Genomic DNA, 19,419 nt, shown 5'->3' on the forward strand with positions numbered 1-19,419 from the left:
TACTTGGAGGAACGTTTCCACTAATCTACAGGGGCTCTCTCATTTCTCCGATTGCTCGCAAACACATTGCATTGCTAGTCGTGACGTTTCACAGTGACGTTTCACCATGCCCGTCGAAGTTGATTACCAGTACCGCGCCAGCGTCGACCGGCCGGCGAAGCGACGAACTCAGCAGCGTATGCGCGAGGCCCTACAACACCCCAACCGAGCTACCCTGCTTATCGGAGAGAGCGAGTGCGCGTGAACGCGGGCTCGTCTGACGATCTGGATTAAAGAAAAAAAAAAGTGTGTCCGAGATATTGACAAAGACAAGTGGTCGCTGTCGCTCTGAATCTTAGCGCGTTATAGAAAACGTGGGATGGCGGTGCTTCCTCGAGGGTCTAAAAGTACAATCTTCGAACTAGCGCTCCCGGCGGAACGTGGAGCTAGCATCCTTCTTCTTGGAACGGTTTGCAATGGACTGCTTGAATGTGCCGACCACGCGTCACGGGTCGCGTATAGAGCCAACGTTTGGCAAGAACGCGTCTAGCACAACCGATCGCGGTTGCGATAACCCATCGTTGGTAGCGAAAAAAAGAAAGAAAGAAAAAAAAACACCTACCCGCAGCTTGTTAGCAGTAACCGTAAATGTGGTTCTAAATATAGGTTCGCTGGTCACTGAAACTTTCTCATAACGCACACCACTGTAGTCCAAAAAGAACAAAGCACGCACAATAGATATGATACAGCCGTCACCGCATGATTTCGCGTTTTCCTTATTGCATTACTTTCGTGGGCATGCGCGCTAGGGCCACGCAGGCCAGGAGGCAAGGGGAAAAAAAATAAGAAATGATACGCGATCCTCAGCATTGACATGGCTGATGTGGCACTCGCATTTATGTTCTTTACCTTAGGCGAGCGCAACGCGCAAACTGAACTCCAATTTCCCATAACGGAAATTCGTATTTGGCCATTTGGTTGTATTTTTGGCTGATGTTCGCGTTTTTCGCCCGAGCATGCGCTTCACTGCGCCGCTCGTTGCCCCTTCAATGCGGCTTCACTGCCCTGCAGGCGTGTTCTGCGTCAAGCCGAACCACCAGGCAAAAAGCCTGGGCGCCGCCATCTTGTTGAGAGCGGCGCCGGGGGCACAATCGCGCCTTGCTCATTGAGTTTTCCCCCAAAACTGAACGAAATAGCCTTATTTAAATGAGAAAGATGCCACGAGTGCCGCACCGAAGAACCTTAAGGATTACCGAAGGGTAATTGAGGGCGACGCAACGAGCTTTGGACAGAAGAATGATGGGTGTAGCGCTACGGGGGATAAGAATAGAGCAGATTCGGGGGCCGAGCGAACAAACGCGAGCTAATGACACCTTAGTTTAAACCAAGAAAAAGAAATGGGCATGCGCAGGGCATGCAATGTGGGGGGAAGATCATTAAGGGTTACCGACTGAATTCCAAGAGAAGGGAAGCGTAGCACGGGGTGGCGGAAATTTAGGAGGGCAGATTAGATTAGGAAGGGCGCAGGCACTAGACGGCGACCGTGACCGGGGTTACACGTGACCGGGGTGCTTGGAGAATTATGGGAGAGGTCTTTGCCCTGCAGTGGGCGTAGCCAGCAGGATGATGATGACGAAAAGGTAGCAACAGGTATTCATAACATACAGGTTGGAAAGCTGAGGCACCTCTGAACCCTTGAATATATTTCGCCACACTTGGCCATACGACAAGTTTGTTTTCGAGGCGCTCGGTCCCACTGCAGCGAAAATGTTGCCGGAAATCGGGCACTCCATTTTTGTTTCATAGGGAACCTTTCTTCCACTAGGGCAGCGGATTTTCGCAGGGCGAGCTTGCTGTGGTTTACGGATCCAAGCGATAGTGAACTCCAAAATGCAGTGTTGGCTTTGAGTGGGACTTACATTGATTGCAAAACCCACGGCTAATCACCCTTCCCCCCCAAGTGGCTCATTACAGCAGACAATCGTTCAGAAACACCGGCGTCGTTGCGTACAGTATGGGAATGGTGCGTGTCACGTGAGTGCTCGCCTCGAGCTTGTGTTCTTTATTTTGATTGAATGAAGTCTCACCTAAGTGAGCGGGGGCCGATCCCGGAGGTAGTGCAATACCGGACCGACCTGCGGCGGAGGTGAAGCAGGCTTCAAGCACTCCGCCCACTTCCAAAAATAGGCTTAATATCGTGGGTCCATATAGAACCCGTATCAGATATTAAGCTGATAAGAACAGATACAACACAAAGAGAAGTTTTTATTGCTAGTAAATCACATAGCGCATGCATACACACACTTTCCGGTGCATAATAAATATCGAAAACATGATATGTACAATTAAAGGAGGAAGAAAGGACGATGGGTGAATTATTTACAATGATTCTTCCAGTGAGGAAGGATTTGTGCGATGGTACAATTCTTTGTCACAACACTTGTTATACAGTTCTAGGTACATTACACCGTCTTGACAAGGTATAGTCCTTTTCTGACAGGATTGTGGACTGTGGTTTCACCCAAGGCCTGTGGTGCAAGGACCACTCACATGCTAATTAGTTCATTCGTGTATAAACAGTGTACTTCGACACTTTCTACATGTGATGTATCTTACAACATTGTGTTAAAAGGCGTTGCTCTGCGATTGGAGAGCCTCTGTGTTTTGTTTTGGTTGAGGGGGTGGGGTTACATTGTATGTTAATACTTCGGCATAGGTGCTACTATTTTATTGTTTTTAACCGTCCAAAACCGAGTGTGCAACCGCCTCAGGAAGTGGTCTACCCCGATCCTAGTTAGTTCGTTGGATAATATATTTTTCATCAAGATCCGAATCCGCTTCATAACCGGATAGAGAGCTTTTTGTGGCTTCCTTTTAAGCTCTGCTAGCCCTCTTCTATTCCATAGACAATACATAATGATTACTGATAACAACCTGTCGAAGCGGTTTTTTGTTCTTTCGGGTTGTAGGAGTCGGCACTTAAAGGTGTTGCATGCGACTTTCCATACCGCTTTCGCTGCGCCGCACTCTTTAAGCGCGTGTCTTTGGGTTTCCAGCTGTGAACAATTCGGGCAGTGGTCTGTCGCTGTGACTCCCAGGTGTTGCAGCCGTACTCTGGTTGGTAACACGCCCCACCGTCTCTTCCACTCGAAATCTTTGATTTCGCTTGGTAACACCGTTTTCTGCCACCATGTCCATTTTTCTTTTGCGCTTTTTATAGTTTCTTCTAATTCAAGTTCCCTTATTGCCATTTCAGCATTAACTTCTGCTGGCCTGATTTCGTTCATAGGGGTGTTGGGGGCTAGTTCTTCAACGGCCTTGATTGTATGAATTGCATCCTTATAGAAGCCCATTGGGTGTTCTGCTCGGGGCCCGTGCCATGTTTCCGGTGATATGAGTCGACCAAACGTGCTGGACCAGTAGTGGATAGCCACTCTTCCTACATATTGCTTATTGTTGATCAGCATATCAACCGTCTTAGCAGCCAGTATTCGGGCTGTTTGCCCCACGTGTGGTATCGCCAGTCCCCCTCTCGCCGTTGGTAGTCTGAGTATGCGTCGTGGCACAGGCGCCGGTTTCTTATTCCATAGGTAAATCCCGATTAAGGTTTCTAACTGTTTTGCCACGAGTCTGGGCATGCGTGCAATTCTAGCCACGTAGAAGGCCGATGCTAAGATTTTTGATCTAATCACCTCCGCTTTGTCCACGAGGCTTTGCTCTGGATGCGGTGGACCAATTGCTATCTTCTGTGCTTTGCTCAGGGGTTCGGACCAGCTTTTGGGCGATACTTCGCCTGGCTCAAACCACACCCCTAGCACTTTGACTGCATCCACAAATTTTACGTCACCGAGCTCCTCTTCGCACAAGGTGCCGAAACGGAGCGCTTTGCTTTTCTTTTCATTGAGTTTGGCCCCGGAAGGCCGTGCGTACTGCTGGAATATACGTAAAACTATATTATAGCTTGCCTCATCTCTTACGAAAAGAGAGATATCGTCTGCAAAAGCCGAGAGTTTTATTTCTGAGCTTCCAGGTAAGGGGAATCCCCTTATTCTGCTTTCCTCATGAAGTTTCCTCAGGAGTGGATCGAGTGCTACCACGAAAAGACTGGGCGATAGCGCGCACCCTTGGCGAACTCCTTTGCTTACTTTGAAGGGCTGGGTTACTCTGTTGTTAATGAGGATGTCGCTCTGCGAGTCCCGGTAGAGCAGTTTTATTATTTCTATGAATTGTCGGGGAAAGCCAAAATGTGTCATCACAAGGAACATGTAGTCGTGCCTTACGTTGTCAAAGGCTTTTTCCTGGTCAAGTGTAATAAAGGCCCCTTTAACCTGCTTCGCCTTTGCATACGCCAGGGCGTCCCTGGTGAGGGTAAGAGCAGCGAAGATTGAACGGCCCGGGACCGCTGCTGCCTGGAAATCTGATATGATAGTCGGCAATATTTGGCCTAACCGCATTGAGAGAAGCGATGTTGCTATCTTGTAATCTGTATGTAAGAGAGTGATTGGGCGCCAAGCATTCGTATCAAGAGGGTCCGAGTTCGGTTTAAGTAGCAGCACAATCCTTCCTTCGCTGAAGGACGCAGGTTTTGTTTTGTTCTTTATGAAGTCGTTTAAAGTTGCTTCTAGCTTTGCCCCGATTTCTGGGAAAAAGGTATAGTAGAAGCCTGCCACAATGCCGTCGGGGCCCGGGGCGGATTCTTTATTCAGGCGACGCAGTACGCTTACTATTTCTTCTTTCGTAGCAGGTGCGTATAATAACTTTTTGTCTTCATCCGAGATCTGTGGTAAGATTGGGAGCCATTCGGGCGTGAGCGGTTCCGGGTAGTGGGCTGTTTCCTGCATAATCGCAGCGAAGTGTGTAATAAAGAGTGATTCGATGGCATCTTGATTTGTTATCACTGCCCCTCCTGTGGTACGCATGCTCCTGATGCTATTGTTTTGCCTAAGCGTTGGTTGTGGATTGCGGTTTTTATCGTCTTCCGTTGTAGCATGGTGGTCCGGGGATATCAGTGTTGAACATGTTCCTTGTTTTAATTCGCTGATGTGGTTTTGGTATCGGGTGCGAAGGTCTGATAAGTATTCTTGTGTGCAGAATGTTAGTTCGCCTCCTCTTTCAACTATCCGTATTCTTCGCGATATTCCGTTGAGTTTGTGTGTGATTCGTTTTTTTCGCTCTTTACCCGCCTCGATCAGGATATCCTTCCATTGTGCTTTTAGGTCGTCCCAAGCTGTGCTTTCTGGGTTGGTTTCTATGCATCTAGACAGTTTATCCTTAATAGCTTGACAGGCTTCTGGGTCCCGTAGAAGGTTTGTGTCCATGCGCCACCTGGTCGGTGAACTTACGCTTCCACATTGTCCTTTCAGCGTGAAACTCAGCGGTTTGTGATCGCTAAAGGTCTTCGAACTGTCTGGTCTATTCGTTATGTGGATGTCGATCATGTCGGCTACCAGATCTGGGGAGAGGTACACTCTGTCTAACCGCGAAGTGGTTTTCCCGCCAGATCTTGTGCCTCCAAATTCATTGCCGTGTTTTACGATCCACGCGTCGGACATATTATAGTACAGTAACAGCTTGTGTAATTCCTTCGCATGGTGGTTGGGGCGCCCCTGGCCGGGACCACGAATGTCGCGGACCGAGTCCAGGACGCAATTGAAATCTCCCACTATGATGCATGGTGCTTTGCCAGGTATGTATTCCCATAGGTTTTTGAAGAATTCGTTAGCAAGATTCCGTGTGACAGGCGCATAAATGTTTATGATCTTAATTTTCTGGGTACCTAACTGCAAGTTTAGGCAAATGATTCGGCCATTTGTGTCAAATGTGCAAAAAGTGTGACGTCGAAAACGACCAGACACAAAAACTACCCCTGTTCCACATGCCCTAGACGGTGCGAGCGAAAAGAAAGCGTCGACTCCGTTTGTTTGTCGAAAAACCGCCACGTCTTGTGGTGTACGCATATTAGTTTCCTGAAGAAATAAAAGGTCAATGCCCTGTCTTCGGGCAAAATCAATTAATTGTTGCTGTTTTCCGATGTGCCGAAGGCCTCTCACATTAAATGACATGCAATGGAGGCTTTCCATTGAAAAGAGGAACAGAAGTGCACCCACTAGGGCAAGAAAGAGCAAAAGGCAATTTGGTTTTATGGCCGATTTGTTTTTTTTCCGATTTAATTCAGTGAGCATTACCGCGATTGAGCGTGCGCTCGGTGCTGCTCGTCTTATCTAGTAGCGCCGTGTCTGTGTAGGGCAGACGCATTCGTATCGCCGAGGCGTATATGTGCATAATCGCTTTTTTTTGGGGGGGAGGGGGTGCTTAGAGCGCCGCGTTATCTACGCCCGCCACACTCTGTGAAGTTTGGTCCATGTCCCTCTCAGAGGAATCCGTTTGTTCAGCCGAGGGTGAATTTTAGAGCGCAGCTCTTTGGCGTGCGTTCCTGGGTTTCGCGTCGTCGTCGGCCTCGTAACCAGCTCCGCCCCCCTTTCATCCCCCCAGCGCTAGCAGCGACCGACTGATACCGCTGGATGCCGCTAGAGAGTCAAGATAACGTGACTGCATAGAACACTGTCGCCGCCATGCAGAAAGAGGAGGAAAGGGTCCCCCCCCCCCGGTTCTTAGCGCTGCGGAACCGAGGGTATCATATTGATTGTGTCGGCATCGGCGGCGTTGTCCCTGAAACCAACTCCGCAGCTGGGGTTGACTCACTATCGGCGTCAGCGGCATCAGACAGTCGCTGCTATCTCTTCCCTCCTCCCTTTATCGTGTTGTCCGCTTGCTGCAGGGCTTCTGCCCCCATCGTTTGCCGCTGGGTGTACACGCCGCCCCCCTCCCACCTCTTCCTGCGAGTGTCCGGTTGTCAAAGCGCCGGCTCTAACTTTGAAGTTGGCGAACTGTGCGCCGCAAAGTTGCCCAACGGCTTGCTGGTAGTAGCTGCCTACTTCGCCCCTACCGCACTCACGAAAGACGTCGTGCACTTCCTGCAACTCGCATTAACCGTCCATAGATCCACACCGATGTTAGTAGTGGGGGACTTTAATGTTGACATAAAGACAAACAGCAATTTCCTAACACTTATGCGGGAGAACATCCCGTTCTTCTCGCTCGTAACGCGTCCCACGGCTGTGACAACCTCGCGAGGCACTTGTATAGATCTCGTCTTTGAGAATCAAGCATTGGTGTACCAAGTCGAACATATATCAGTCTATTTCTCCGACCACAAAGCTTCCTTCATGACTGTCAAGAACTGTTAGTGGAGTCTTTGTTAAAGGAATACGTGTGAAAAATAAAAAAAAAATTCTGTGATAGCGCATACATGTGTTGCTCGATTTCTTTGCCTCAATCTATCGAAAAGGTGAAACAGCTTATTTGCTGCGCTCAAATTTCGCATTAGGAAGTAACGTAATCGTCGGTAATTTTTTCCTAGGTTTTTTGCACGTCGTAGTTTTGGAATCCCCTTCACTGCTAGATATCTCGCCTTTCTTTCTTCTTTGTTTGTTTGGGCTGGCGCTTTTCCTTTCTTGACTGTGGTCATTATTTTCATTTTTCCGCCGAGATCTGGAGCGTTGTTTGTGTCCTTTCTTCAGAAGCGTGTTAGTGGGCGTGGCATTCTGTTCTAGCCTGCTTTCATGTTTCTTTGACTCTTGGTTGACCAAGCTTTTTCCTTTTGTTGACGGTTTTACTTGTGGGGAGGAAGGTGGGGGCATGTCTGTCTGTTTTTCTGTCCCGGGCACGAGATAGCGACCACTGCTCACAATGGGTTCCTCCTCGAAATTTTTAATCGTTTGCACTTTTGTTTCCGTACTTTGTGTTCCTTGCGCGTGCTTTACTTTCGGCGTTTTTTGGGTTCCTTCTTTCGCTAGGGGGGTCGGTTCTGCCGCGGACCCTTCTTTTTGTTCTAGCACCTGGGTTGCATTCGCGTCCTGTTCTTGAGGTGAGGTGCTTCCTGAGGAACGTGGCTCGCTTGATGTGCCCGTGCTGTCTGTCGTTGCTGAGGCTGCGGTTAAATTTTGGGACGAGGCATCATCAGTTATCTCGTCGCAGCTATCAGTTGGCAAAGGGGTGTCGGGCTGTCGTGCGGGCGTCACTTTGCTCGCGCTGCTTTCACTTTCCGCGGTGCTTTCCGCACCTTCCCAAAAATCGTGTGATTTTGTTTTGGTGAGGTTGCTTGATTGAAGCACCTGCAACTTCGGTGTTATGTTTCCGCTAAGCGTTGGGAAAGCCTGGCTTTGTTGCGTGCTTGCTATCTGGTCTTGGTCGGTGGGCGTGTGTCGCCCAACTACGCTCGCGTACGACTTGGGGTATGCCCTACTGTGAAAGCAAGCTTTCGTGCCATGACGGCCTCCGCACTTGTGGCACTCTTCTTCACAGCCCTCCGTCTCGTGCCCGAAAGTGCCGCACCGTTTACAATATGGGGCGGTGCACATTGTCGCCATGTGGCTGTCAGCACCACATCTCGCACATACGCGCCTCATGCCTCTGTACTCGCACATGACCCTGTGGCCGTGTACAGTCATGAAATTCGGGATTGGGCGGCTCATTTCGATGCGCACCACACGGACACCATTCAGCTTATTTTGGCGGTTAGCCACTTTCGCAAAAGTTACACTTTTAACTTTGCCGTAGGGTTGTAAGGCAAAGGACAGGGCGTCGGCGGACATATAGATGGGATACCGATACACATTAACAAAAGTGACTGGCGGGCCGACAGCGTCGACGGGGACCTTAACTTGGTTCACGTGAAACCCCTCCGCAACTAATAGTCTAGTCGCCTGTGCGGCGGTTCTCGTGCAAACTAGGAATTTCGCACCTCCCATGTGTTGCAGCGCTAGGACGCTGTCGTCCCCCGCAGTCGTTTCAACTGCATCAATTAAATCATCTATAGATACATCGCCCTCAGGGGCATCAAAGGTAAAACAATTCTCCCGCAAAGGGGTCTCACTAGTTGCGTCCATGGCGTGGGGGGCGTGGCCGCTTGGAGCCCGGCCTCCGGGATTCATGGCGGTTCTGGTTACTCGTGGCGTGTACAGCTGGCGCCGAAAGACGCCGCCGTACTCTGGTCTTGAAGGAAGCGCTGCAGGCGGCGCTGGCTCCAATGGGTTCAGGGGGGTTGGCCGACGGATCGACAGGAGGCGCTCGTAGTGGAGCTGGCTCCCGAGACCATGGGCCGCTCAGCAGGCGCTGGAGGGGTCCGCCGGTTTACTCCGCCGCTGGACAGGTGGCGCTCGAGCAGGTAGGTGAGCAGGCGGGCGGGTCGGTCCTGGTAGGCGCTCGTGGACTCCTGGAGGTCCGCCGTGGTCACGACGCGACCTCCGGGGCAGCAGTGATGGCTCGTCGGAAGTTCTTCTCGGCCTGGGGCAGCGTTCTTAGCCAAAAGGCCGAGAAGCGATGTCTTTCACTTCACTCCATTGTACCACTGCCTTGTGGGTGCCCTGCCGACATTGGTAACCTCAGCAACAGCGTGGGCAATCTTATAAAACACAGCCCGTCTAGAGACTCTATGCTCTCTATCTCGCGAATGAACCCGCGACGCCTCAGTCTTTCACTGTTAACGAAACGCTGTCGCGTTGAAACGAGACCCGAGCGCAAGCTTGTTTGCAAGGCAAAACCAACGAAGGCAACCTCGTAGAAAACGGAACAGGCGAGCGGAAAACACGCGCAAGGGGAATGCTTACTTCCGTCTGAATGCGACCGCTCAAGGCGACTTTCTTTGAGGCCTCCGTTTCAAGCCCGTGCGCAAGTGTAATACACTACGCGCATTTCCTTCATTTCCTTTTATTTACCGCAAGGCCCACTGAAAGTTTTGATACGGCACAGGCCGGGACGGATTGCAACGTGTCGATTTGACCACTAGAATTAGGTAGCGCGCCTCATGTACGAATGAAAGAGAATGAAAAAAAATAATAAATATAGAAAAGGCTGCGCACTCCTTCCAACCGGAAACATAGAGGGCAGGAAGATCGCCATGTGGAGCACAGGTGCTGTAAAAAAAAAGAAAAAAGAAAAAGAAAAGAAAAGAAAGAAATAGCGCTACCCCATCGTCCTGTGTGTGTGTGTATACACACACACACACACACACACACACACACATATACGCACACATGCCAGCATAGCTTAAGCACAGCTGGAACGCTCAGCCTTGCGCAAGAAAAAAGGACCACGCCTTTTCGCAAGCCCCTTTGAAACATTTAATTGAGAAACACGAGTACAGCGAGGTCGTTCGAAACTGGCGAGAAAACGCATCCGCGCCATCTGTGTGCGGAACTAGGAAAACCTACGGACCTCGCCACACAGAAAGAAAGGTAGATGGCGCGAGCTAACGCTCCGTTGCATACTAAGAACGAGAGCAAGTGAATAATGGCAGAAACGTCTTGGGAAGAGAGAGAGAGAGAAAAAAACAAAACAAAACGAAAAAAAACACGCAAATTGTTGTTGGCTTGCGCAAGCATTCTATTTTACAGCGAGTAAAGAGCATAGCAACTTCTCACAAGAGCAGCAACAAAGACAATAAGAACGTGAGAGACGGGGAGAAACAGGCGTGTTTATTTGGAATGCAGAGCATGCTGCACACACTATGAAGTGCCAAAGAGACGGGGAAAGCAGATGGCGCGAACGTGTATGTCCTCAAAGCTTGAAAACAATTTCTAAACTACAAGGTGTGCCGAAGTCCACCTACTTTCATCAGGTTGCTCCCGCCTCCAATTGCATTTAAATTAAAATTACAGTCGCCTCAAAGGCAGAGAGAGAGAGAGAGAAAATGTGTACACTTGCTTCGCGCAGCTGCACCCGTTCAAATTTTACAGCAACAAGAGCACTCCCGCAGGCACAAAGTCCGCTGCCGCGTCAGCCTGGGCGGAATGCACTCGCTTCCGTAAATTGCCGTGCTGGCCTCGGCAACCAAGAGTTGTCGTGCGGCAGACTGCTGATTTGTAGCACACCTGAAACCGCACAGACGTCAGCGATCGCCGCGACATCGCTGCAAGCGCTAAAGTCCGAAACCACGTCCGCCGGGGCGGCGGGAGCTCGATACCCTTCACGAAACTTCTGCGTATACACCGCCGCACGGCCACGGCGGAGTCGCTGGCATCCTGCGCGCAGTTGCATTGCGTCGCGCCGGGAATCGTTGAAGCCCCACGCAGACGTCGGCGTCGGCCCCGACCTGGCTGCGAGCGCTCGAAGAGACAAAGTCCGGAGCCACGTAAGCCGCCCCGGCTTACGTGTGAGCGCGACTAAGTCCGAGACGACGTCAGCCGGGGCGTCGACCAAGTCCGAGACGACGTCAGCCGGGGCGTCGAGCACGCCGCCCGCGCTTTTCCCACTCTTGCTCGGAAAATGGCGAAGGGGCCGCGCTAGCTTGCCTTGAATCGGTGAGCGGCGGTACCGCGGCGATCGCGAGAGCTCAAATCGGCCGTGCCAAAGCCAAATATTGGCACTCGGCTCGGCGCAGTACGCCGCCTTGTCGCACGAGTACGGCCCCGTGGAGGTCTGGTCACTTATCGCTGCTCTTATAAGGGGCCGTACGGCCCTGGCCGACATTGTACCGTAGTGCCGTTTTCGGCTTGCGCGTGTTCGTGGTGGTGTCCGCGCACTGCTCCGCAGTCGAGAATCGTGCCCACGACGGCGCGAGCGCTCGAAGAGACAGAATTCCGAAACCACCTGAGCCGGGCCGCGGCGGGAGCTCGACGCCCGTCACGCAACTTTGGCGTACAAGCCACCGCACGGCCGCGACCGAGTCGTCGTCACCGTCCGGCGGGCTGCACTATAGCACGCCGGGAACCGGGAAAGAACCGCGCAGACGTCGTCGTAGGCCGCGACGTTGGCGCGAGCGCGCGAAGAGACAAAGTCCGAAACGGCGTCAGCCGGGGTGTCGAGCCCGCCGCCCGCGCCGGTCGCACTCGTGCTCGGAAATGGCGAAAGGGCCGCGCTAGCGTGTAGCCCCGTAGGGGGACAGGAAGGCGATTGTTCTGGAAACCGCGCTGTCCATAGGCGAGAGATTGCCGTTCGCGCATTCGGTCGACGCGCTGCGCTTTCACGACTTCGGCATTGTGCTGCCGACGTAAGCTTTCCATCTCGCTCGCGGCGCTGCGAGGCGGCGCGATTTTCGCCAAACGCTCGTCGAAAGTGGCACGAGTACGGCCCCATGGAGATTTGGGAACTTATCGCTGCTATTATATGGGGCTCCCAGAGAGCAGTCGCCCCCAAAAGCGACCTGGGAGTTTGATATGCGGCGGGCTTCGTGCCCGTCAAGCGTGTCCCCGGTATCGCTCCCGTGGATCCCACAGCTGACGTCTGCAGCCTCATCCGCTTGATGCGTTAGGGGCTGGTTGTCGGACGACGCTTTCTCCACGATATCGAGTTGTGTTCCGCATCGTCCTCGGACGAGTCAAATACGAAAGCGCCGAAGGCGCGGGCGTGACCCGTCGCCTGGCGGCTTTGCCGTCTCGGCTACGTTGCAAGTGTCGGTCGGTCCACCTGTGCTGCGGGCTCAAGAGAAACCGCAAGCCGTGATCGAGTCGACACAACCAGTCTATCGAGAATGTTGCGTGCTTCTTGCCGCGTGGCGATACCCGGCCCTTCGGGGAGGGCGCCGTAGCGAGCTCGAACGCCGTCGTCTCGGACTGTGCAAAGTGCTACTCTTTGCAAGAACGAAGCGTGCTGGGGCGCCTGAAGGTGGCCTCGGCATCGCAAAAACGGCGTCCGGCCTGCTTGACAGGCGGGACGCGCAGTTGAACGATTACCTGGTTGATCCTGCCAGTAATCATATGCTTGTCTCAAAGATTAAGCCATGCATGTCTACGTACATGCCGAAATAAGGCGAAACCGCGAATGGCTCCTTAAATCAGTTATGGTTCTTTAGATCATTTCTTCCTACTTGGATAACTGTGGCAATTCTAGAGCTAATACATGCAGTGAGCCTGAAGCCCTTTGGGCGACGGGTGCTTTTATTAGACCAAGATCGATGGGGTTTCGGCCCGTATTGTGTGGTGACTCTGGATAACTTTGTGCTGATCGCATGGCCACGAGCCGGCGACGTTTCTTTCAAGTGTCTGCCTTATCAACTTTCGATGGTAGGTTACTTGCTTACCATGGTTGTTACGGGTAACGGAGAATCAGGGTTCGATTCCGGAGAGGGAGCCTGAGAAACGGCTACCACATCCAAGGAAGGCAGCAGGCGCGCAAATTACCCACTCCCGGCACGGGGAGGTAGTGACGAAAAATAACAATACGGGACTCTTTTGAGGCCCCGTAATTGAAATGAGTACACTCTAAATCCTTTAACGAGGAGCAATTGGAGGGCAAGTCTGGTGCCAGCAGCCGCGGTAATTCCAGCTCCAATAGCGTATACTAAAGCTGCTGCGGTTAAAAAGCTCGTAGTTGGATCTCAGTTCCAGACGAGTAGTGCATCTACCCGATGCGAAGGCTCGGAGTGAACATCATGCCGGTCCTTTCTTGGTGCACTTCATTGTGTGCCTCGAGAAGGCCGGTGCTTTTACTTTGAAAAAACTAGAGTGCTCAACGCAGGCGAGTCGCCTGAATAAACTTGCATGGAATAATAGAACAAGACCTCGTTTCTGTTCTGTTGGTTTTTGGAATACGAGGTAATGATTAAGAGGGACAGACGGGGGCATTCGTATTGCGGCGCTAGAGGTGAAATTCTTGGACCGTCGCAAGACGAACTACTGCGAAAGCATTTGCCAAGAATGTTTTCTTTGATCAAGAACGAAAGTCAGAGGTTCGAAGGCGATCAGATACCGCCCTAGTTCTGACCATAAACGATGCCAACCAGCGATCCGCCTGAGTTACTCAAATGACTCGTCGGGCAGCTTCCGGGAAACCAAAGTGTTTGGGTTCCGGGGGAAGTATGGTTGCAAAGCTGAAACTTAAAGGAATTGACGGAAGGGCACCACCAGGAGTGGAGCCTGCGGCTTAATTTGACTCAACACGGGAAAACTTACCCGGTCCGGACACTGGGAGGATTGACAGATTGAGAGCTCTTTCTTGATTCGGTGGATGGTGGTGCATGGCCGTTCTTAGTTGGTGGAGCGATTTGCCTGGTTAATTCCGATAACGAACGAGACTCTAGCCTATTAAATAGGTGCGGGGTTCCCAGCACCTTACAACCTTCTTAGAGGGACAAGCGGCTCCTAGCCGCACGAAACAGAGCAATAACAGGTCTGTGATGCCCTTAGATGTCCGGGGCCGCACGCGCGCTACACTGAAGGAAGCAGCGTGTCTTTATCCCTGTCTGAAGCCTATTAAATAGGTACGGGGTTCCCAGCACCTTACAACCTTCTTAGAGGGACAAGCGGCTCCTAGCCGCACGAAACAGAGCAATAACAGGTCTGTGATGCCCTTAGATGTCCGGGGCCGCACGCGCGCTACACTGAAGGAAGCAGCGTGTCTTTATCCCTGTCTGAAAAGACTGGGTAACCCGTGGAACTTCTTTCGTGATTGGGATAGGGGCTTGCAATTGTTCCCCTTGAACGAGGAATTCCCAGTAAGCGCGAGTCATAAGCTCGCGTTGATTACGTCCCTGCCCTTTGTACACACCACCCGTCGCTACTACCGATTGAATGATTTAGTGAGGTCTTCGGACCGATGTCCGGCGTGGCCTTTCGGTTGCGCCGGTCTGTTGGAAAGATGACCAAACTTGATCATTTAGAGGAAGTAAAAGTCGTAACAAGGTTTCCGAAGGTGAACCTGCGGAAGGATCATTACCCGATTGTTCGAGGGTGACGAGCGCCATTGTTTCTACCCCGTGTGGGTGAAGCAGCTCGCTGCGCCCGACGCTTTCCGCCGCTGGCCCCGCTTGGACGCGGGGACGGCTATACCCGAACATGCCGGGGATTGCCCGAATTTTGAAGGGCGCCCCGTGCCTAATTTGTTGCGCCCAGTGGACGCCGGCTGCAACCTTGGACGGTTGGCTTGGCCGCGCCCGCGGGTAGAAACGGCGTAACGCACACTGGGTGGGCTTTCTGAAGTCCGCCTCGGCACTCTTGCGCGGAATGGGAGTAAGACGACCCGACCTGCTGCTCTTGCCCAGTACGAGGGGAACGGCGAAGCGTGCGGTCGGTCAAGGAACTGACGGTCGAGAGCTAATGCCGCTGCCGCTTAGTACACACGGAACCGTGGTGCGAGCGCTCTCCCGTCCTCCGCGGTAAACGCTGCCGAGTCTGAAAAGGCTGGCGGCTGCCGGTCGCTTCCTGCGGCGAGTGTGGAGTAACGACCCGACTTTGTTGCTGCCCAAGTACTGAAGGAACGGTGCGGCGCTCGGTCGGTCATGGAACCGGCGGTATTGAGGGTGCGGCTGCCAAGTACGGAAGGAACCGTGGCCTAAAGCACTCTCCCGTCCTCCGCGGCAAATTCCACCGAGCCCGAAAGGGCCGGAGGCTGCCGGTCGGCTCCTACTCGTGACGCGCGAGGTGTCGAGTTCGCGGTTCAATGCGACGACGTCTGCAGGCTATTTGCCCGCCGCCGAGGGAAAGGCGGCGTTGCTGCGAAGTACCGAAGGAAACGCGGCTTTGCTACGTCGGAAGCGTTCTGCGGTTTGCGGACTTGTGCGCTTTGGGAAGGCGCCGCACGTCGAAAGAGGAAGTACGGACAGACGAGGGACTGTAATCTCGTATTCGAACGCACTTGCGGCCAGGCCCTTGGCTGGCTTCGTCTTCCGCCTCAAGTAGACTTGTTGTGGCTCCGGCGCAGAGAGCCGTCCCTGGCACTGGCCGAGTGGCTTTGGAGAGCTGCGCGAGTACGCGCGCCGGCCTCTTGTCTTTCGTCTCGAGTAGGCTGTTGGATCAGCAGCGGTTATGCGGAAACGCATAACCGCCGAACGAAAAGAGCGAGACAGTAGAAGTGCACGCCGAAAGGCGCTCTTCGAAACCACACACAGGGAGACGCCACGTGCCTGAAACACTGGTTGTACTGTACTGAATTGAACAAACTATTTTTCACGACTCTAAGCGGTGGATCACTCGGTTCTCGGGTCGATGAAGAACGCAGCCAGCTGCGAGACTTGGTGTGAATTGCAGGACACACTGAGCACTGATTCTTTGAACGCACATTGCGGCCTTGGCTCTTCCCTTGGCTTCGTCTGTCTGAGGGTCGGATCACATATCAAGAGAGCCTTCGGCGCACAGGGAACGTGCGACCGTCGACTCGTTTTGACCGCGTCGGCATCATGGACAGTACGTTGAGCGCTAAAGCCACGCGCCAGCAACCTCACGAGAAGGAGACGGTGGCGAGCCGTCGTGCCAAATCTTCGAAGAGACGGAAACGAGGCATTACTACTGCAGCGTGACGAGTGCGCGCCTCTGGCAAGACCGCCGCAGGATGGAGTCGGATACCTGCAGGGAAAGAGTGGTCCAAGCTCGAGGCAATAACGTCTGTTGCCTTGTAGCGCGCACCTTTGCGAGAGAGTCGGAAGCGATCGCAATTTGCGTTGTTTGCCTTCGGACTACGTCGAGCTCCAGAGCTGGTCGCTCGTTCACGTCACCGCAGCTGTGTGGGCGCCCTTCCGGGCTTCGTCGCACGAATGGGAATCGGCAGATTCGTGTGAGGAGCGGGGAGGAGAAGGGTGGCCCCCGAAAGCGGTTCGACGCGAGAGCGCCGTCTGCGAGCGAGAAGAGCACGGCACGGCGGAGAATCGCCGCGAGACGGAAAATGTCTCCCTCGAGAGCGTTGGCCGAGCTGAAGCGTTCCGTCGTAGTCCGCCGTCGGTCCTAGTGCTTCGCAGTCTCTGTCCCCTTAAGACTGGGCCACTCCAGTTGGGGCAGGGGCGACGCTACACGAGACGATGCCTCCCGCCAGGTTTTAGTCGCCCCTGCGGTGCCCGCTGAAGCGGCGCGCTGCTAAGGCGACCTTTGCCTCGGTGGTGTTTTCGGCTTCAGACACGGTCGCTTACCACGCAACTGCTCGTGCGCCGCACGCGTGCAGGCGGTTCACCGCCTGCCAGCCTCGTCTATAAGTAGCTCCGTGTTGGGCGAAGGACGTGGTAGGGCGTCGCACTCGGTTGGCGCTGGGTTTTCGAACGTGTCGAGTCCGTTTCGGCATGTACCGCTCGTATGACGCACACGCGCAGGCGTTGTGCCGCCTGCCAGCCTCGTCCGTAAGGACGTGGCAGGGCGTCGTACTCGGTCGTGCTGGAATGGGCGAAAGCGATGAATCCGTTGTCGACCTCTGATCAGGCGAGACAACCCGCTGAATTTAAGCATATCACTAAGCGGAGGAAAAGAAACCAACAGGGATTCCCTGAGTAGCTGCGAGCGAAACGGGACCGAGCCCAGCACCGAATCCCCCGTCCTTGCAGGCGGTCGGGAAATGTGGTGTATGGGAGGCGACGTTCTCGGGTGTTTGCGACGGTGCAAGTCCCCGTGACAGGGGCTTGTCCTAGAGTGGGTGCCAGGCCCGTCTCCGCCGTTGCGCGCCCGGGATGAAGCCTCCCGTGAGTCGGGTTGCTTGAGAGTGCAGCCCTAAGTGGGTGGTAAACTCCATCTAAGGCTAAATACGACCGAGAGACCGATAGTTCACAAGTACCGTGAGGGAAAGTTGAAAAGAACTTTGAAGAGAGAGTTCAAGAGTACGTGAAACCGCTTAGAGTAAAACGGGTGGGCCCTCGAAGCTCGAAAGCGGTGGGATTCAGTCTCCGGAAGACCGCGGAGCCGGCGGCGTCGGGTAAACGGCCCCCTTCGGGGGGCTGTTCCGGCTGCTGGCACGCAGACGCGGTCTCCAGGGTGCGCACTTCCCACCGCCGGTAGAACGCCGCGACGGACGCGGGTCAATGGGAAAAGTACGACTTTGAGTCTGGCTATGGAGGTGACCTGCCCGTCCCTTCGGGGACGGCACGCGGGAGTTATACCTCGCCGTGCACGAGAAGTTCGTCACCCCGTCCAGGCCCCATGGGCTTCTCCCGGCTGTCGGGAGGCCCGAACGATGACGCCCTCCGGAAACGGAGCGGAGAACCCGCTGGGCAAGCTTGTCGTCTCCTGTCGTCCGGGTTGGTCCCGTGGCGGCGGGTTGGCCGGCGAGAAGCCGCTGCGAGCGGGGCAATTCTCCCGCGGAGGCGCTATCGTGGTTTGCGGCGAGTAGGTCGGTAACCCACCCGACCCGTCTTGAAACACGGACCAAGGAGTCTAACATGTGCGCGAGTCAATGGGTCTCTCGAAACCCAATGGCGCAATGAAACGTGAAGGCCCCTTGCGGTCTGCGTTGCGATCCCGGACCGCACAGGGGTCCGAAAAAGGGAGCAGCAACGGCCCGTCCCAGGCGCTCACTCGTCGCCGGGGCGGAGCGAGAGCGCACACGTTGGCACCCGAAAGATGGTGAACTATGCCCGGGCAGGACGGGGCCAGAGGAAACTCTGGTGGAGGTCCGAAGCGATTCTGACGTGCAAATCGATCGTCCGACCTGGGTATAGGGGCGAAAGACCAATCGGACCATCTAGTAGCTGGTTCCCTCCGAAGTTTCCCTCAGGATAGCTGGCGCTCGATGGGAGAGCAGTCACACCTGGTAAAGCGAATGATTAGAGGCATTGGGGTCGAAACGTCCTCAACCTATTCTCAAACTTTCAATGGGTGTACGGGAGGCCTTCTGGGTTGAGGCCTCCCGCTGCGATGAGAGTGCCAAGTGGGCCACTTTTGGTAAGCAGAACTGGCGCTGTGGGATGAACCAAACGCCGGGGTAAGGCGCCCGAGTCGGGACGCTCATGAGAACCCATGAAGGGTGTTGGTTGCTTAAGACAGCAGGACGGTGGCCATGGAAGTCGGAATCCGCTAAGGAGTGTGTAACAACTCACCTGCCGAAGCAACTAGCCCCGAAAATGGATGGCGCTCTAGCGTCGCGCCTATCCCCGGCCGTCGCCGGCAGAAAAGCACGAATTGTGGGGGTGCTAAGCCGCGACGAGTAGGAGGGCCGCAGCGGTGGGCGTTGAAGGTGTCGGGCGTGAGCCCGCCTGGAGCCGCCGCTGGTGCAGATCTTGGTGGTAGTAGCAAATACTCAAGTGAGAACCTTGAGGACTGAAGTGGAGAAGGGTTCCATGTGAACAGCAGTTGAACATGGGTCAGTCGGTCCTTAGGGAAAGGAGAAATCCTTTCAGAAGCGGGCGCGTTTGTGCACTGTAAACGCAAATGAGCCGAAAAGGGCATATTAAGGGATGTCACCTCCCTTGAGATTACGTGCCTGAAAACCGTGCTCCCTTACAGTGGTGCAGAAATTTTCAGCGTCCTCCATTTCGCTCCCTCGCAAAATGGGGATGAAAGAAGGAGAAAGAACCTGAATTCTACATCCTTATTAAGAGGGAGTTTCGAACATAGAGGCCTCCCTTTAGCGTAAACGGAGTTCTCTGTTTCTTATTTTATGCGTTATTTTATTTTAGTATACACATCTGTGAGAAGGAGACAAGAAAGGAGAGATATATTGTCCAAGTGGTTGCTTTTCTTTCTTTTAATTCTG

At 53.6% G+C, this 19,419-nt stretch overlaps 1 non-coding gene and 2 pseudogenes across 1 annotated transcript; 2 read left to right on the forward strand and 1 right to left on the reverse strand.

Annotated features, from left to right (window-relative positions):
• Positions 1-2,071: 2,071 nt before the first annotated feature.
• Positions 2,072-2,245, reverse strand: LOC135908048 (U2 spliceosomal RNA; annotated as a pseudogene).
• A 10,462-nt stretch (positions 2,246-12,707) lies between these two features.
• LOC135908063 (small subunit ribosomal RNA) lies at positions 12,708-14,690 on the forward strand (annotated as a pseudogene).
• Positions 14,691-15,924: 1,234 nt separating this feature from the next.
• On the forward strand, positions 15,925-16,077 carry LOC135908066 (5.8S ribosomal RNA). The gene has a single exon (XR_010566192.1). It is a non-coding gene; the product is annotated as a 5.8S ribosomal RNA (ribosomal RNA).
• The last annotated feature ends 3,342 nt before the right edge of the window (positions 16,078-19,419 follow it).

The sequence above is a fragment of the Dermacentor albipictus genome, chromosome 10 (assembly GCF_038994185.2).
Source record: "Dermacentor albipictus isolate Rhodes 1998 colony chromosome 10, USDA_Dalb.pri_finalv2, whole genome shotgun sequence".
NCBI lineage: Eukaryota > Metazoa > Arthropoda > Arachnida > Ixodida > Ixodidae > Dermacentor > Dermacentor albipictus.